At 46.7% G+C, this 18128-nt stretch overlaps 1 protein-coding gene across 1 annotated transcript in view; it reads left to right on the top strand.

The window, feature by feature from the left end:
* The first annotated feature begins 1637 nt into the window (after positions 1-1637).
* Positions 1638-18128, top strand: part of RASGEF1C (RasGEF domain family member 1C) — a 71437-nt gene continuing 54946 nt past the window's right edge. Inside the window, exon 1 of the mRNA XM_015641831.2 lies at positions 1638-1747. The gene's annotated coding sequence lies outside the window, so the exon portion shown is untranslated. The remainder of the gene's footprint in view (positions 1748-18128) is intronic.

Here is an 18128-nt window from a genome sequence, read left to right on the forward strand (position 1 = left end):
ATGTTCAGACTCTGTGTAGGGCCACCATTTTACCCTTTCCATAGATCCAAAATGATTCTCTGTTCACAGGTGTCACCTTGGTATCACTGGTAAATACAAAATGGGAGCGTGACTATTGTTGTGGACTAGGGCTGAGAAGTTTTTAATTGCTTGAAAGAACTGTAGTCTCTTGCCTTCACTTAAATTGACAAGACCTGTTGGTTAAGACCCTGGACTAGGCAAGAGGAGTGGGCAGGACAGAATCTCTTTTGGGGATGGGGGAGCTGACTTTCAACCTGCACTTTGTGTTGACAAGCAGGACTGTACATCCCCTTAGACACTGCCTGAGCTGACAGAAGTACAGATATGTCAGCTCTCTGCGGCTCCCCTCTGCAACCCTGGGCTAAAAGAATTCCCTAATCCTGCTTATCTGAAGTATTTACACCCCTCATAGTGTCCAGGTGTCAGCAGGAATGGTGTGGCTGGGTTTCAGCTTTGAGTCATCGGGTGAAAGCAGTGTGGTCTGGGGCCTGTAGTGACTAGAAATCATTACCTTGTGTTGGCTGCTTGTCCTCTGCAAGATGAATTTGTGGGCTTGATCCGTTTTCCCCACATAGATGCATAAAACACCTACACATCTGGCTTGTATTAGCGTGTCCGCATTGGCAATTTCCCTAAAGACAAACCAAGCTGGGGAGAACTGGGAAGTTTTAACCATCAGCAGCTCACCTGGCCCATTGAGAGAACAGGTACAGCGAGGGAGCTGCACGGGGGTGCTGGTCTTGCTCAGATGGCCGGGACATCCCCTGCTGCTGAGCTCCTGTTCAATAACAAGGTCCTTCCTTCCCCAATGTGTGCAATAACCTTTCCGTCCTACAGCCACGGTGTTTCATCCTCCCTGCCTACGGGCAGCCCAGTTTACAAAGCGAGCCCACACTCTCTGAGGACATGCACTTTAAGAAATAAGCGTTGCGCCTCATCTTCATCTGCTGTGAGCCAAAAGCTTCCATTGCAATCGCGGGTCTCTGAAGAAGACGGGTTCTCGGGAGCAGGCCCCGGGCCATGGGGGGTCCCCACAGCCGGGGGTCTCCGGGGCAGAGCCCGGGCGCGGTGTCGGGGGCGGCCCCGGCTCTGCGCTGCCGGCGGAGGGAGCGCACTGCAGCCGGGCGGGGGGATTCGATCAGCGAGGCTGCCAAAGCCAATTATCGGGGAGAGGACGATATAATTATATTAGGGAACATCTGTACTTCATTAAAAGCCCTCGCGGGGCAGATTCGCGCCCTGCCACGTTACACACAGGCGCTTCCAGCCGTTCCTCGCCCCCCGTTCCGCGCACGGCCGCCGCCAGCCCCGCTCCGGCGGCTGCGCCACCCCGGGGCCGCGCCCGGCTCCGGCTCCGGCTCCGGCTCCGGTTCCGCGCCGCCCCCCGCCCCCGGCGGCTGCACCTGCCCCCGCGGCCGAGCCCCCCCTCACCCTCCGGGAGGGGAGCCCATCCCATCCCATCCCATCCCATCCCATCCCATCCCATCCCATCCCATCCCATCCCATCCCGGCGCGGCGGGCAGGCGGCGCTCTGCGGCCGGGCTGTGCTGGGCTCTGGGGCGGCGCGCTCCGCTCTTCCTCCTCCTCCTCATCCTCCTCCTCCGCGGCGGCGGCGGCGCCGGGCAGATGCGGCGGATCGCGGGGCGGCTGTGGCCCGCAGCGGGCTCCCGTCCCCCCGCCGGCCCCATGGACGGCAGCGGGGGCAGCAGCAGCCGCGCGTAGCTCGGTGAGTGCCGGTCCCGTCCCCTCCGCCGCGCCCCGCCCGCACCGCGCTGCCGCAGCCGCGGCTGCCGCTCCTCTGCCGCGCTCCTCCGTCTCCTTCTCTCCGACGAAAAATCACCCCCGGCCCGGCCCCCCACGCGTGCCGGCGGCGGGGCCCCGGCTGGCGGCGGGCTGCGGGACCGGCTCTGGCACCTGCTCCCTGCGGCGGCTCCGGCTCCCCCCGGGGCTGCGGGAGCGCCGCCGCCGCCGGCTGCTCCCTCCCGCCGGGACGGGCTCGGGGAGCGCTCCCCGCTGTGCCGCGCCAGCGTCCTGTCCTGCCTTCCTCTCTGCCGGGAGTCCCGGGCTGGGATTGCACCTGAGCTCCCGAACGTTTGTTTCAGGGTAGGAATTTACCAATATCAATTTTGAAGTTATTTTGCTTCAGTTAAATTTGATTTAAATTGACCCAGCGGTTGTGAGATGAAAATGTCAGTTTCAGGATTGTTTTCTTTACCTCGCATTTAAAGATCTCTACCTTTATATTCGGTAATGATTTCTTTTCGTAAAATAATTTTGTTGTGTTTTATTAACTCTTGGAGTTTAATAGTCCTCCAAGACAGTCAGGCTTGTTAGAAGCTGAAATTATCAGCTCCAAGGCGGAGATAGTGCCCTTGGTTGTAACAGGTGCAGCGTGCATACTGTTATGAACAATGAAATGGTTTCAGCATTCAGGTTTATTTGTATGCTCTGCATTTCTGTGACTCTGGAAAAATTGTCATGCTGTGTTATGTCAAAGATGCGCTTACGGCGTGAGCGTGTCCACAGTACCCAATTAGCAGGACAGGGGAGCAGCTGCACAGCCCTCCTCAGCCCGTGGTGCCTTTAATCCCAGGGCATAGCCTTGGGTGTTTTGGTGGCTGTTTGAGGACCCACACTGGGCACTGCTCCCTCTGGCACAGCATAAAACACTGGGAGATGAGGAAAACGAGAAGTGCGGAGGAGGAACCATTTATGTTTTGATTGTATTTTCAAGACTTGATGGTTTCTGTCCATGTGTTGAGTAGGGTGATGATGGCACATCCTATGATGTTACTGAAACCTGAAATACTGACATTTGTATTCAACAGGAGAAATTTCCTGGGCATGTATTTTCCAGATAAAAAGATTGTTTAGTAGCTTCCTGGGCTCCTTATTTAAGGCAAACACCCAGAGTGATACCACAGCTGGGAATTGGCTTAATGGGAGTCACTAAGGAGTTAGAGCTGTAGATTAGGAGGAAATTAGACTAGAATTCAATTATTGTTTCTCAAGTCAATGTAGCTGAAAAGGTGTATTCCAGCAGTTGTTGCCGTGGGATGCCTGCACTCTGTGGTGCAGCCAGTGGCACCTGGTGCCTGGAGGTGTGTCTGCCCTCCTGAGCACTGAAAGATGCCCCTTGCTGGTGCTCTTCCCCAGGACTCTTTCAATCTTCCTGTTCAGATAGGGATGGGAGAAGGAGTCGGCTGCCTTTGAGGGGTGGGGAGGATGACAAGGTAAAGGAGTGAGGATGGGAAGTGCATTTCTTTGTTACTCTGGCTCTTTGTGCACTTCAGCGAAGAAGTGGTAGAGCAAAGGAAGAGTCAAGGCTCTAGCAAGGGGAAAGAGCCTGGTAATGAAGTCCTGGGTGATATTAATGGGGGCACCAGAGATGAATAAGTGGTCTGAGCTTGTGAGAGATGCCCCACATGGCACAGGCTCTGAGTTATGCCTTGTAGCTTATCCCATCATAGGAGACAGTGCTTCTTCCTCCAGGAAATTGGAGAAGGAAAGTCATGGAGATGTCCTATGGGGCTTTCAGTCCTCTTCAGAGGGTTTCCCCAGTGGTGGGGTCTGCCAGGTCATGCTGATAAGCTGCAACAGCAGTGAACTTTGCATTGTTTTGTAGTGTCTGCAAATCTTGGGACAGCAAAGTGTCTTGCAAAGGAGGTGGAGAAATACAACCAGGACTCCTTGTGGTGTTTTAACTTCCCTTGGACTTCTTACAGCCTCACCCAGCACTGTTATTTCATCCCTCGTGCTTCTTGGTTTAAGGCAGGTTAAGGTAGGAATATGTTCTGCCTCCTTTGAGTCAGGGCATTTTGTGTAGTTCTAATTCAGCCAAACAAGGAAGATAAACACCTTGTTAACCCTTTGTAAGGTGTGACTAGTACAGCTCCCTCTGGTTTATTAAGGTAAAAGTGCTGTGCACTGTTAAAATACAACGTGCTTCTCAAAAAGCCATTACTTAAGAATGGCTCTTAAGAATTATTTAAGAATGGTTCTTTTATACCATCAAGTCAATTTCATCCAATGCTGTTTAGTTGAAAATATTTATAGCATTTTTTAATTAAATTTGAGGACAGTAATCTTAAAGGATTCTTTAAAAATCTTTATAAAAAATTTGCAGCCTTATTTAACTTCTCGGACAATTTATGCTGGTGAGAGAGTGATTTGTGCTTTTCATGTTGCTGGCAAAACATGATGTTGCTGTGAGTAAGCTGGATAATGTTTACAGGTCTGCTACAGCAATGAGGCTCTGCATAGTGGCCCTTTGGTTGCCTGAGGCTTTTCTTGCTATACATGCTTGTTTAACAGGGTTTTGAAAATCATCTCTGGAAGCCAGCTCTATGTTTATGCTGCAGATGTTTGTCTGGCCAGGGCTGTGTCCATGCTGCAGCTGTGGTTGTAGCTGGGAGTGCTCTGCAGGAGTGTCTGACTGCGTGGAGCTGGCTACATCCTAACGCTGCAGGTCCCTGCTCCTGCTCTGCTGCTCGCACCTGCACCAGAGGAGCTGTGTCCTCACTCCACAGAGCTGCTCCAGCTGCAGGAAAGGGCTCAGGGTGACCTGGCTCAAGGTGGGCTTGATGCAAGAGCAGAGACTGCTGGGCACTCTGGCCAGCTGATTTAGCAGACTGGTAGCCCCAAGCCATTAGCTAGCCCGGGAGTTGAGCAGGATGTAAATTGAGTTAGATGTTTCGGATAGTGAGGATGAGAGAGCAGCATGTGCTGAAAATTAACAAGGCTTTAAGGGTGTTCCATTCCTTTTGCTCAGTATTGTTCCTTTCTGATGCAGAGTTATAAGATGCTTTCTAGGTGCTGCTGGAGGCATATGGAATTTGTGAGGACTGGGTGGCAGTGCCTGTCCTCTGAGGAAAGCCTCTTCTCTCACAGTAAACAGTTAATAAATGATTGCATTCATTAGCAACTATAAATTCCTAGTCAGAAGTTCAAATTTGTGTGGTGAATTTCTTAATAAACTTTGTTTATTCTGTTTTCTGATTTCCTTGCTCGATGACTGCTCTGCATGTGTAAGAATAGTAGGTCACATGCTCTGGGGTGTTTCTTTCAAATATCATCATGCTATTTTAGAAAGGTTTTGTCTAAGCAACCTCACTCTGGACACTTTTCCCACCTGCAGGTTTCCTGAGAGATGCGGAAGCTTAGCAGGTGTGTAGTGAAGGCTTTTCCTTTGCTGGCCAAATGTTTGCTCATGTCCTAAATATAACTTCTGGGAATTTGTGTTTGTTTTGGATCTGGGGAGCACTTTTCTCTTTTACTCTCTTTATAGATTCAGAGAATTTAAGCATATGATTAACATTAAACATGTGAATATTCTCCGTGGACTCATTTTTGGATCAAAGGCAGAGTGCTCAGTCTGTTGAGAGGATGGAGCCCACAACCACTAACTGCAGGGAGCTGATCTGCTGCTATGCTTGTCTAAAAGAAGTATATGATATGAATGCTTTGGATTTATGTCTGTCTGTGCCCCAAATCCCTCTGCTAACTGCTGTCTTGATGTTGCTTATCTACAAAGTGCTTACAAGCATTAACAAACCTTTGTGATCTGCTGAGACATGTTGTTATCCCCCTTTTCCATAAGGGGATGCTGAGAGAGTTTGGTGATCTCCTGAGACCACTGTGGGTTATGGACAAAGCTGGCATTGAACGTGGGGCTGTGAATTCCCAGCCCAATAAGGGAGCAGGAAGGGGCAGCAGCACAGCTCTCCAGCACTACTGGGTTCAACACTGCCATCTCTCACACTGTCAGAATGCTTCCCAGATTTCCATCCTGACACAGAAGCTTCTCATATCATCTGCTGGATCAGGCTGCAATGCAAAATGCAGCCTGTCTGCAGCAGTGAGCAGTGGCCTGTTAAGGGAAGGAATCTGAGAGTGAATTGTGTGTCCGTGCTGGCTCTCAGCCTTGCTGGATGCTACAGGCAGAGCTGATACGTCAAGATTCCTCTAATCTGAGCTTAGAGAAAAGGGAATTTTTCCATCTTCTCTAAGCACTGTGATTCTTCATTTCTTGCTGATATAAAAATACTCAGAGTGCCTCTACCAAGCAGGGAGCCTGAGTCCGTGCATATAAATATAGACACGCTAGGTGTGTGTGCCTATGAGCTGGCAAATGAATCAGTTTCCAAATCTGAAGTTGGCGTGGTGTCACTTTTGGCTCTGAGGTGGTTGTTTTTCTTCTTCCTGGTTTTATTGTGTTTCACTTGCTTAAATTAGAAGAATTTCTTGAAAGAGAACGGTAAAACGTCAAACATGGAAGGACATGCTTTGCACTGGTCTCACTGTGCTTGTCCAGAGGTGAGAGGCCAGTGCCTGCCTCCCTCCCTTGCCCCTCGTCCTGGACCCTCCTGGGCCACTGCAGGATTCCAGGACATTGGGAAACTGGTGGCCAGGCAGGCTTGTACTGGGTCCAGTAATAAAGCTTTGCTGTGACAAAGGTAAGGTTCTGTGCTTTTTGAATTTTTGGTTTAGGAAATGCGATTCATCAAAATCCAGTGTTCTGTAATATAAAGCTGGTGATAAATTTGCACCAATTCTCAAGTTTTTCCACAAGACAGCCATCTGCTGTACCTGTACACACAAACTTCTGTGGGGGACAGACAAGCCCTAATTGAGAATTTACTACCTTTATGTGCTGGGTGAATTAACCATTCTGAGATTTTGCATGTATATAATGGTATCCTTTCTTCATTCCTTTTATCCTCTGTAGAGAACCTGTGTTCTTCTGAACTAATGTTCCCTTCCATAAATGACCCAATCAGCCTTCATCACTGCTTGTTAGATCAGAAACTTATTAGTTAATAGCAGTACTGTTCTTCCTTTTAGCCCCTTCTATAGCTAAGCTCATGGCATTTACAGACAGACTTGTTAGTCATTAATATTCTTTGTATTCTTCATCTTTGGCTTCAGAAGAGAAGGCCTTTCATCTTTTGCCTTGCTTTGTTTTTTAGGAGAAGCCAAGTTTGACTGGAGGAAAAAAAGAAACCAAAAAACCATTTCTCTACTGCTTTCTTACAAGCTTCCAAGCAGTCTCCCCTGCTGACTTTGTACTTTCGCAGTAGACAAACATTGACTTTGTTTTCACAGAATATAGCTGATTTTTTTTTTCTTCTAGTTTGCCTTTTTGGTTATGTCTCAGTAGCTTGACAGGACAGGATTAATTAGTCAATGACTGCGTATTTTGCTGAAATTCTCATTCTTTATTCAATTTTTCCATCAGGTTTATCATACCTGAAGTCAAGTTGGTGTAGAGATAACATAGGCATGTGTCTAAATTTAGCACAGTTGTGAAGTTTGGAGACTGGTTTGGAGACTAAAAGATTACTGAGATTGATCTGTGGGTTCTTGTTCTTTTCTATAAAAGAAACCCAAATGCTGATACTCAGGAATGTGTTTTAAGTCTGTACACTGGGGGTGACATGTGCGTGGGCAGGTAGGACAGAAAATCGTGTTTCTCAGATTGGCAAGGCTTTGTTAACATCACTAAATTCTCACTACTTGTAAGTGGTCAAATCCTTTGCTAATCTGCAGTGCTAACTAAAAGAAAAACACAGAGAACAGCATTTGTTGTCTGTGATCACATGAAATCTCACACCTCATTTCTGAAGAGCAGGATCAAAAGATAAAAAACTTGGTGCCTGAGTTGTGTGTTTTGTTCCTGAGATTTGTTAAATGCTTTTTTGAGAGTGCCAGTAGTTCATATCCATTCTGCTCAGGTTTCCTCACTCCTAGCTCTGATGCCGTGCACATCACAGTGTGATCATTAAGTGTGATTGCTGCATTTTTGACCTATTTAAAAGTGTCTGGCTGTGAAATTCCAAAGATTCTAATTTAAGCTATAAAACAGATTATTAATGTGCCGCCGCTTACACATTTCATGGCTCATTTCCTGATTACAGCAGTTTTGAACGTGTACGTGTAGGCTGTTCCAATGCATGTGTATAAACATCCTGCACCGTGCTCAGCCTGGTCACCTGGCTCAGGGATCGTGTTCCACGTACCTTCCACAGCTTAAAAACAAACAGAAGAGAAAGCCACAAGTGCAGGAAGTGCAGGAAGTTGGGATGTTCCACATCAGCGCTGTCAAAAGGCCTGATGCTTTCTGCAGGGCTGGAACTCAGGACAGGCTGTAGGAATGGAATTGTGCAGAGGTATGGAAGCTGGGCAAGGAATGTCTTCAGACAGTCTCCTGCTGTGCCCTGTGGACTGGAGAAGGTGCACTCTGAAAGCTTTAGGGATCCATGGCTGTCCCTGAATTGCTGCCAGGAGACTTCAGCTCTGCTGAAACTGGAACACAGACAAGATGCTGAGTGTAGTCAGTGGATCTGCAGAAAGAAAAGATGACTGTTGAGATCTTCAATCTTTTCCATTGCTTCATTCAAATCTATCAGCTTTTTCATGGAACTGAAACTCTGCAGAGCCTCCTAATCTGTGTGCACAGAAAGAGTTTGGGGTTCTGGTTACATGGGTCACTTATGGTTCAGCCATTAGGATGAGCCAGCATGGAATAATTCACCAGGGTTAGAGGTGCAGCTGCAAACAGTGGGTCCAACAGAGAAATTCAGGTAGAAAGATCAAGAGCAGGTGAAAGTGGTGTAGAAAATACGCTGTGAGGCACTTCCATGCATTACATTGAGTCTTCTCCTGGTGAGGACATAAGAAAAGCTTGTCTTGCTGTGTTTCATAGGATTATTTATGTGCTGAACACTGCACCTGGAGATTTCTCCCTGAGCTGGGAACATGTGTGAAGCTGGGTTTGTGACTGGCTGAGTTTGGTGCTTTGTTCCAGAGGGGCTGAACCTGGTCCTACATGAGCTGCCAGATTGTCTGTGTAAGATTAGCAGTGATTTTTTACGAGTTTGGGATGCAGGATGAAAGCAAGGTCTGGAGCAGGTGTGAAGCTCTGTATCAGGGGTGGGATTTGTGCTTTTGCTCCTGGCATGTGCTCACACTAAACAGCATTTCAGTGCACATTGCTTCAGAACTTCATGAAGGCAGAATTGCTGCCCTTTGTTACTCAGTTGCTAGAACTGATTTGGATCCTTTGGATCCTTCTGTCTTTCTCCCAGCTGGAAGGTTGGTAGTGAGGCTGGCTGAGCCCTGGTGGAAAGTATCATTGCATAGTGTACACAGCTGGGAGAGCATCAGCTTGTCGTTTGCAGTTGTCTTATTTCTTAATGTGGTGTAGTAAATTATAAATGTACACAAACACCTACGGAGTGTTTCATTCATGAGCTGCCAGACTGCACTGTGCTTTTTGAAAGTACTGGTTTGGGGGTTGTTTTTGTTTTGTGAGATAATTTCATTATCTGATACCAGGCATTTCCTAAAAGTAAATCGATCACATGAGGACTCTGTATCCATTAGTGATTCTGCTAATAAAAATTTTTGGGTTTTTTTATTCTATAAAAGACCTTCTGTACCACAGCCTTTTTATGCTTTATGACAGTTATTAGCTGTTATTAGGTCATTTTAGGAAGGTCATTATTTGCTAATAGGTGTGCTGTGGGGCTTGGAAGCATATGCCACAACATCCTGTAGACCAAGTATTTGAAAGTATCAATTGTTAGGAAAATGTGCAGGAGGGTTGTACAAACAGGGCTGTTTTTGGGGAGTTCCTCTCGTGGCATTACTCACATGCCTCTCTTCTGGGCTGCAGCAGTGCTGACAGCAATCCCATTTGTGTATTAAAGTAAGGATCTTCTGAAGTGGAACCACAAATGACAGCAGAATTATGATTAAAGGGCGGTCAGTAGTGATGGCAAGCCCAACATAACATACAAGCCTGGCTGCGGTTAGGAGAATGTGCCCATCTAATAAGCAGCTTAACTTGGTGTATTACTGCGAAATAGAAAGAACCATGGAATATGTGATGTGAATAGTAGGCTGGATTTCCCTGTCACTTCCTATTTATGTTCCTGGAGCTGCCCTGGCTTCTCCAGGGTTACTTCTGAATTGCACCCAAGGGAATGAGAAGTGGATTTCCACTTCTCAACACCTTTCTTTTTAATCTGAAAACTATACTAGAATTTCTTTGGTTTAGCCCTAGATTTGAAGTTTTCCTATCAGATAAAATGTGTGCTAAGTGTCTTAGAAGTGAGACTAATTGGTCCAAATGTTTTATTTTTCCAGTTCAGCTGCTGATACAACTTCATCCAACTCTATTGAAGAAAATGGGCGTTGTTCCCTTTTCACTAATAACAGTTGAATTGGGCCATTAAAGGCCAGATCCAGGAGTCATATTAGCAAATACTAAGGCTTGATCCACAGCACTGTGCAGTCAATAAATTAGCAATTGCTATCTACACAATAGCAGGTCTAGCAGGGTTTGAGTGTCTTTGAGATTGAGAGCCCTCATCTTGAGTATTGCTTAAGTTTCCTGAAATCCGTTAAATTGAGATAAAGCCAGTGACTTCTTCACGTCTCTTGGAGTTATTCAAGATTTATGTTCCTCACTGAGAATAGACTGTGCTCTGCTCTGGACTGGGGAAAACCCAAACTTATTCCCTTGACCTGTAAATAGCCTGCTGGATATTTGTATTCTAAAGGTGTTCAACCAGCCACAGAAACGGTGTTTACAAATTGCCTTTAATCACTTTCTAATAGTTTCTGTTACAGATATTCAAGTTTTACTTTTTGTAGCCTTTTACACGTGTGAAGCTTCATTTTAAGATTGTTGTGTCTCCTTCCCCTCCCGTCAGGATTCTTCTTTACAACCAGGTGTCGGGGGTGTGTTGAGGAAAGAAAAGCCTGTGTTGGTACCAGGCTGTGTGTTTGGGTGTTTCAGCACAGACCACAAGAAACCGGCGCTTCATCAAGAAACCATCTCGGTGTTTTGACAAGCCCCATTGAAAAGCTCTTACGGCAAGTGATTTTTATGAGCACGTGGGGAGAGGAATGTGCAAAGTGCTTGGGATGGTAGGGGCTGCAGGAAGCGTGACAACTGCTTTGTGTAAGACGATCTGTGTTGGGAGGAACAAATGGTGCATTGAGATGACAAATGGAGCGGCAGAGGTGCAGCTGGGCTGTTCCATAGCGGGGCAGCTCATGGGAGGAGTTCGTAGTCGATATAAACAATTTCCTATTAACTTTGAGCTTTCTGATGAATTGACGATATAATTCTCATTGATTTAATTAAATCAGATTCCAGGGGCTTGATTTGCAGAGTTTTCTGCTAGTAGTTTTATAACTAGGTGAACAAATAAATGCCCTTTATTTTCTTGCTTGCTGGGTGGGGTGCCTGGTGATAATTATTGCATTTATCAAAGCGTCCTTCCATGTCGGAGACAGGCTGGTTTCCACTTGTGATGGACAGAAACAGGGACTGAGATTCTGGGACTGCCGTGTGACGGGTCAGAGCACAGGAGTTCAGTGCTGGAACACTAAAAGCCAAACTGGTCCCATCTCTTATCCTTTGGGTCACACCAAGCCTTTGCCCTTCCTCGGGAGGGCGAACAAATACCCCAAACCCGGCACTGCTCCCCGCCCCAGGGCGTCACTGCTGCCACTGCTTGAGCTTTGGGTACCATCCCAGCTTGGCATCTCACCTGGTGAGACACCATGATGGTGTCACATTGCTCTCACTGGTTTTGGTTTCTCTCACACGAGTTTGAATGTGTGTTGGCTTTTGTCAGGACATCAGGAAGGAATTAAAGCTGCGTTCTACTTAATTGTTCCTGAACTGTTCAATCATGACAAAACTGCTCCACCCCAACTAGTAAAATACCACTTAAGAAGACTTAATTAGAGTCAATATCTGAATTTTATTTATATCTATCTTTTTATTTCTACTAATTACTGTGCTGACTAACAAGTTTAATAAGACCAGCTTGTAAGATGAATGACAGTAAAAACACGGGAAGAAGAGAATGCTTGAGTTTTTTCCTGTAACAGGACTGGAGGAATTTGTACCCATGGGTTAGATTTTCAAATCCTCCAGCCCTCCCCTACTGGTATTTTTTTTCCTAAAAACAAAGATGCTGTCAGCACAAGTCACCATGTCTCAGAGAAGGTCATTTACCTTTCATAAAAAATAATAAAGACCTGTATAAATACTCCCCATGTGCTGCTGCTGGATTGTATTAGTGAAATATGTCCGTGTTCGTGGCATGTGCAGCCCCATGTTTCACGGCACCACTTGAAAAATGAAAGACATTCATGTGAGTCATTTGGAAGTCAGTGACAAACCTATTTGGCAAAGCAGTGTCTCTTCAGAGCATTTCCAGGCTCCCAGCAGAGGCAGACGTGTGTGACCAGGCATCACCAGTGCTGGGGGAGCTTCAGCCCAGGTGCTGCTGGAAGGATGGATGGATGGCTGTGGGGCTTTCCAGATTGCTGGGTTTTCCCACTGTGACCTGTGGGACCAAGTGCTTACAGGCACCAAGCAGATAGCCATGAAGATCTTTTCTGCATGGCTTCCGGAAATTTGAAAGCGGTTTTGGGTTTGGGGTTTTTTTGACAGCTAATGTGCTGTTGGATCTCTACTATACCTTGGCATTTCTTAGCCACGTCTTTACTGAGCTTCTTAGATAATCTGTGTGTTGCCAAGACATGCTGCAGAGCTCAGCAGACACAGCAGAATCCAAGACTGTGGTCGACCTCTAAAGCAACGTGGCCTTCCACCTGCCCGTGCAGGCTGGAGCAGGCTGGAGCCCTGTACCTCTGGTGCCCCGTGCTGCTGGGTGCAGATGTTTGCATTGGTGACCAGAGGTGTCTTTTTTGAGCCACAAGAACAGGGAAAGCTGTTCCCAGCTTGGGAGCTCAGGGATGAGCTGGGTTTGGATTTGGGCAGCCAAGGAGAAGGTTACCCCAGCCACCCTTCCTGCGGAAGCTGTTGTGCTCTGCCTTCCCCAACCTATGCAGCAGGGACAACTGATAGTAAAGAGCAAGCAAGAAGCAGCTTTTGCCTGCATCTTTTTATGATTTTATCTAGTCCCTGAGCCTTCACTGTATTACCTCCTTAAATCTCTGTGCCTGACACTTTTTCTTTAGCACAGTTGAATGTATTACTGTCCTGGGTTGTAAAAGAAAAGCGTGTGTGTGCAATCTCCCATAGGCTTCCTGGGAGGGTTTGGAGTAAATCTCCCAATGTGCAGCTGCCTGCTCCAATTCTCCCTTTTCATGTGGCTCTTTTCTAAGCAGTGAACTATTGCGAGGATAAGTTGCCATATGCAAATTTTAGATTAAACCTTTTGTGTTTCCAGCATTTTCTGTTTGAATTGCTCAAGGGGCGGTTGCAGGTTCCCAGCTTTGGGCTCTGGCTGTGCAAATGCCCCAGCTGAGGGCTGGCAGTGTTGCTGCATTCGAGGCTCAGCATTCCTGGGACAGCGAGGGACAGGACTGATAAAACCTGTGGGTGGGTGATTTGTACTGCAGGCAGCAGCAGCACAAAGTGGGGGCTCTTTTGGTTAATGAATATTGAACTTCTCCTGTCTAACAGCAAGTTGTGTCCTGCTCTGCAAATGAGCATCTTTGCAAGAGACTGAGCTGCAGGCGAGGGGGCAGCTTGGGAATTCATTAATTCCTGTCTGGGTGATGAGTGTGCTCCAAACAGGGCTCTGCTGGTCACCCAACAGTTGGTGCCATGCAAAATGACTTTTTATTTTTTCAGTTGTTCAGTTCTAATTATTTTCCTCTCAAAAATCTTTACTCAGGGTTGGATGCTTTTCTCTGGACGCTTTTCTCTAGCTGCCCACATTGCATTTTCTACATGACAATGTCCTCAAAGAATTGATGTAATAAATTTGTGCACTCGACAGTCCCTACATTCAGCTGTTTGTGGCAGGAGTTCCAAGGGGCAAATGCATCTCAGAAGCACTGTGACTGTTGCATGAAATGGTAATTGTAATGCATGGAAGATCAGCTGCTGATTTATTTTTATTAGTGCAGAAGAAAATTACTATGATGTTTCAAGTAGGGTGTAAAATAATATCTTTAATCTCATTCCAGGAGGAATATTAACTTCACATTTTGTATTTCTTTTCTTTCCCAAACCACTGAAAAATGCTTAGTATGTGATTTGAGTGTCTGTTCTATCATGTTTATGTAGGAAGGTTTCTCCTTTTTTTTTCATGCTCATAATAGGAAAAGTGTATTTTGATTTGTTGTGTTTCAGGTAGTATAGAAGTTCCTCTTCCTTGGATCAGAAAAGTCTCCGTTTTTAAGCAGAAATGTGCATTTATCCTCATAGACAAAAGCGCATTAGGGGATACTTTTCCGAACAGGTCCCTGCAGGTGAACTTCAATTTAAAATCCACCCAGAATCAAACACTTGCTATCAGCAGGAATACCTGGGCAGCCACAGCTTGTGGAAGGGACAGTTTCTTCTCTTGGTTTCCTACAGATGAGAACCACTTTGTTCCTGGAGATATACAAGTAGTTCCTTGGAAGGCTGACTGTAAATTCTAAGGGTTTTCATCCCTAGATAATTTAACAAAAACATGGTTATGGGCAAGCCAGGACATCATACCTGCATGTGAGGATATGCAGAATGTGTGTTTCTATCACATTGTCCTGTCTCTGAGTGCTGCTGTAAGAGCATTAGATAGCAGTGGTGTTTCAGGGGGGGTTAATTGCTAGTCTAAATAGCATTGTAGGGAAAATTGTAAAAGGCCTTGAAGAGAATATTAAAGGATTCAAGTATTGCTTAAAGTATTAACAGAAGATGAACATGTAGGTGTGTGCATGCATGTGTGTAATTGACAAAGAAATGCCTTTGAATTGGAAATCATTGGTACAGAAATACAGTTAAGGATTTAGAGTGGACTTAGTTCAAACAGCCATAGGGAGAAGTCAGCAGTAAAAAGATGTATGGCAAGGCATTCACTACTTTATCAAGATATTGATTATACAGAAGGTGGAGTGTGTGCAGAGATGGAAGGGAAAGGAAAATGTATTTTTGGGAAATGGGGAAAATCACTGAAAGTGCTGTAGGATATTCTTAATGCTTCTTTCTAAAAGTCTGGAGAGGATCCTTGTGAGTTTTGCTCTGTTCCAGAAGTCGAAGACTGTCCTCTATTTGGGGGAAGCTTTGCACAGGTGAAGAAGTCGGTGTGGTCTAAGACTCCACAGGTATAAGAGAAGGAAAGTAATGATATGAAAATATTTATAATGACAAGAATTGTACACTGCTGAAGTCACACTTCTGCTGTGAATAATTTTCCATAATGAAAGTCAAGAGTTGGGCATCCTGGTGAGTTGACATTGGCTGTTTGCAGTGAGAGTGCTCATATCCTGAGGTGGCCAGGTTGGTGCTTATTATTCCATAGAACAACTCAAATAGTCTTTCTCTATCAGTCTAAGGGTTATGATTAGCTAGCCTGGGAAGTGAACACCTCCCCAGGAGTTTTGTGGTCAAGATGTTTATCCCAAATGCTTTACTTGCCTTGGAGCCCTCTATGTGCAGTGCTGGTGAGCATCCCCTCACCTGGGCTGAGCACTTGGTGGAGGTAAAGCTTTTTATAGGCAAACTTCTGGGAGGAATTTGGAGGAGGTGGCTTTGGGAGTGTTACAGGTTGAGCTGGGCAGAGACCTGATAACCCACTCTGCTCTTGTGCCTGGTCTGTCTGCTGTTGACCTTGTTAGGGATGCCCCTGCCCACTGTCAGCAGGTTTAGGGTGTCTGTGGGGCTGTGATGGAAAGCTGCCCCATCTGTGTGCTCCAGACTGAAGTGGGAGCAGGGGTCCATTACTGTCTCCACCACTTCTGTTTGCTCAAGCTGTGCACTCACCCACTTGTTGGTGCCCAAGGCCACTGGGGATTTCAGTACAGTGCTAAGGATGCTGAGGCTGTCTACCCATACCCTACACAGTGCACAAACACTGTGAACTCCATCTGAACCAGCTCACACTGTGGCTCACTGTTCACATGAAATTCACAGTGGCCCCCAGGTACTGAACGTGGGAGAGATGTGATATCTGTGCAGTGCAGGCTATGGAGCAGTTCACTGCTTTATACTGCAGAGCATAAACCTGCCCCAAGAGCCTTCTGGTCACAGGAGGCAGCTCATCCTTTTCTCCTGAGCTTTTGTATAACCAATAGGCTGAGCTACTGTGGGGGTTTTTTACTACTAAGTGCTAAATCTTTGAATGTACCAGCTCCTGTAGGAGGTACTGGTATTTTTAAGGATTGCTTGGTTTCCGCTTGCAAATACACTGCTTGTATTCCTGGATGAAGATATTCTTGGAATACTTTAGTGTGAACCCTCCAGTGGGCAATCTTTTATTCCAGAATAATGGGCCTTTGTCCAATTTAACATAATGTACTTTGGAAGTGGAAGCCTGTAGTTTGTGGCGCAGGAAATGCACTCATTTACCAAATCTCATTAATTAACTGGCACCTATTTAATGGAAGTCTCTTCTCTCCTGTGGTGTTTAAAACCTCATCTATCATAAAAAGTAGCTCTTTAGTTTTTTAGAATTCATCTTTGATTTTACAAATGATTCCTTCTGCATATTAGAAGTAATGTTTCTGCTGTTTCTTGTTACGAAAAAGGGACTTCAGCTTTGAGAATTAAGCTGCTCAGAGTTGTGTGGCAGCTCTGTGCTTGCTGCCAGAAGCTGGGACTGTGCTCAGGACACTGCGTCTCTGCCGTTCGACATAATATTCTACGTGATGAAAAACTAAAGTAGCTATTTTTTTCTTCTATGTGTAGCCCTCACCACTTCTGAAAGGTACAAGATTAATCTTCTGGCTGCCAATCTACAGAGCTTTGCCCACAGCAGAGACATCCAGCAGCGCCTGCACTGCACCAACTGTGTCAGACAGACCTCGTCGCCTCTCCTCAGCGGGCGCTGTGGAAATAACCGTGCAGACGTTTCTCCTCAGCCACCTCGTCTTTGCTCCTTCCCTTGCTTCACTTTGTCATTTCCAGGTCACTTCCCTTGCCTTTGTCAGCATGTTTAGCACTGCTCCGGGTAGGCGCTGCCCTCAGGAGCACTGTCATGCATACTAAATCCACATCTGGGGCCAGGCGTGGAGTGGCCCATCCACTCGGGAGTGAGATACAGCCAGAGGGAAGAACAGGCAAGCTGTTGATCTCCTGGAGGTCACACACAGGCACCTTCTCCTGTCCTCCCAGAGCCAGGGTGGCCTTTGTGTGGGGGGTGCACTGCTCCTGCCACCCCTGGCTGCTCTGACCTATCTTCAGCAGTGCCTGAGCCAATCTATTTCAGTAATGCAATAATTCACATTGAGCTTAATCAATGAGCCACAGAGCAATCTACTGGTGGCTCCAATCAGTGGAATTAGTCAGAAGGATCAAAATGAGCTGCTCTTCCTGAAATTGAAGCTGTCGTTCACACAGAAATGAGTTTGAGGGAACCCTGCTCTTTATGCAGGCAGAGCATGCTGTGACCCAGAGTTCATGGAACTCCTCATCTGCTGTAATGTAGGAGTAGGGGTCTGTGCATGGGAGGATGAGGATCCCAAAGCAAAAGGGCCAGGGTGACAACCTTACTGAGGGAATATGAATAAAGGGCTGGAGAGAATCCTGCACTTTCCTGTCTCCCTGCCAGCAGCACAGGTGCAGTGGATAAAAGATTGTTTCAGTGGGGCCCAGCTGAGTGTTTCGAGGACAGTGTGGCACAGCCCAGACTGTGATCACCATCTGAGGGGGAAATTTGTGTAGCTGTCCAGCTGTGAGCTGCTGTGTCTGCTACCTGCTGGCATGAGTCTGCTGTCCCCATGCAAATGTTCCTTACACCTTCAGCACCAATGCCTGAACACACAGCCTGTAGGCAGCTCCTCCTGCCTCCCTCACATGTACTTGTCCTTCCAAATTACAAGAATCCATGGAGGGTTTCAGGGAGTGGGGAGGGATTTGGTGTGAAAGCTGGCACTCCTGTGTGCTTGGCAGGACTTGGTCCAGGCTCACAGCTGTACGAGGGGAGGCCAAATGTGCACCCCTGTGCGAGCGTGCCTCGGCACAGCTGTGGGGAGGAGTCCCACAGATTGTCAGCCCCGTGCTGTGATTTTTATGTGCACATCTCTGCCTGCACTGCTCATGTCTTACTCTGCAAACCTGCCTGTGTCTGCTGGCTAGACCCACTAAATCCCACAGCACTGTCTCCTCCCCTACATGTGCTGGATGC

Source organism: Parus major, chromosome 13 (assembly GCF_001522545.3).
Source record: "Parus major isolate Abel chromosome 13, Parus_major1.1, whole genome shotgun sequence".
Lineage (NCBI taxonomy): Eukaryota > Metazoa > Chordata > Aves > Passeriformes > Paridae > Parus > Parus major.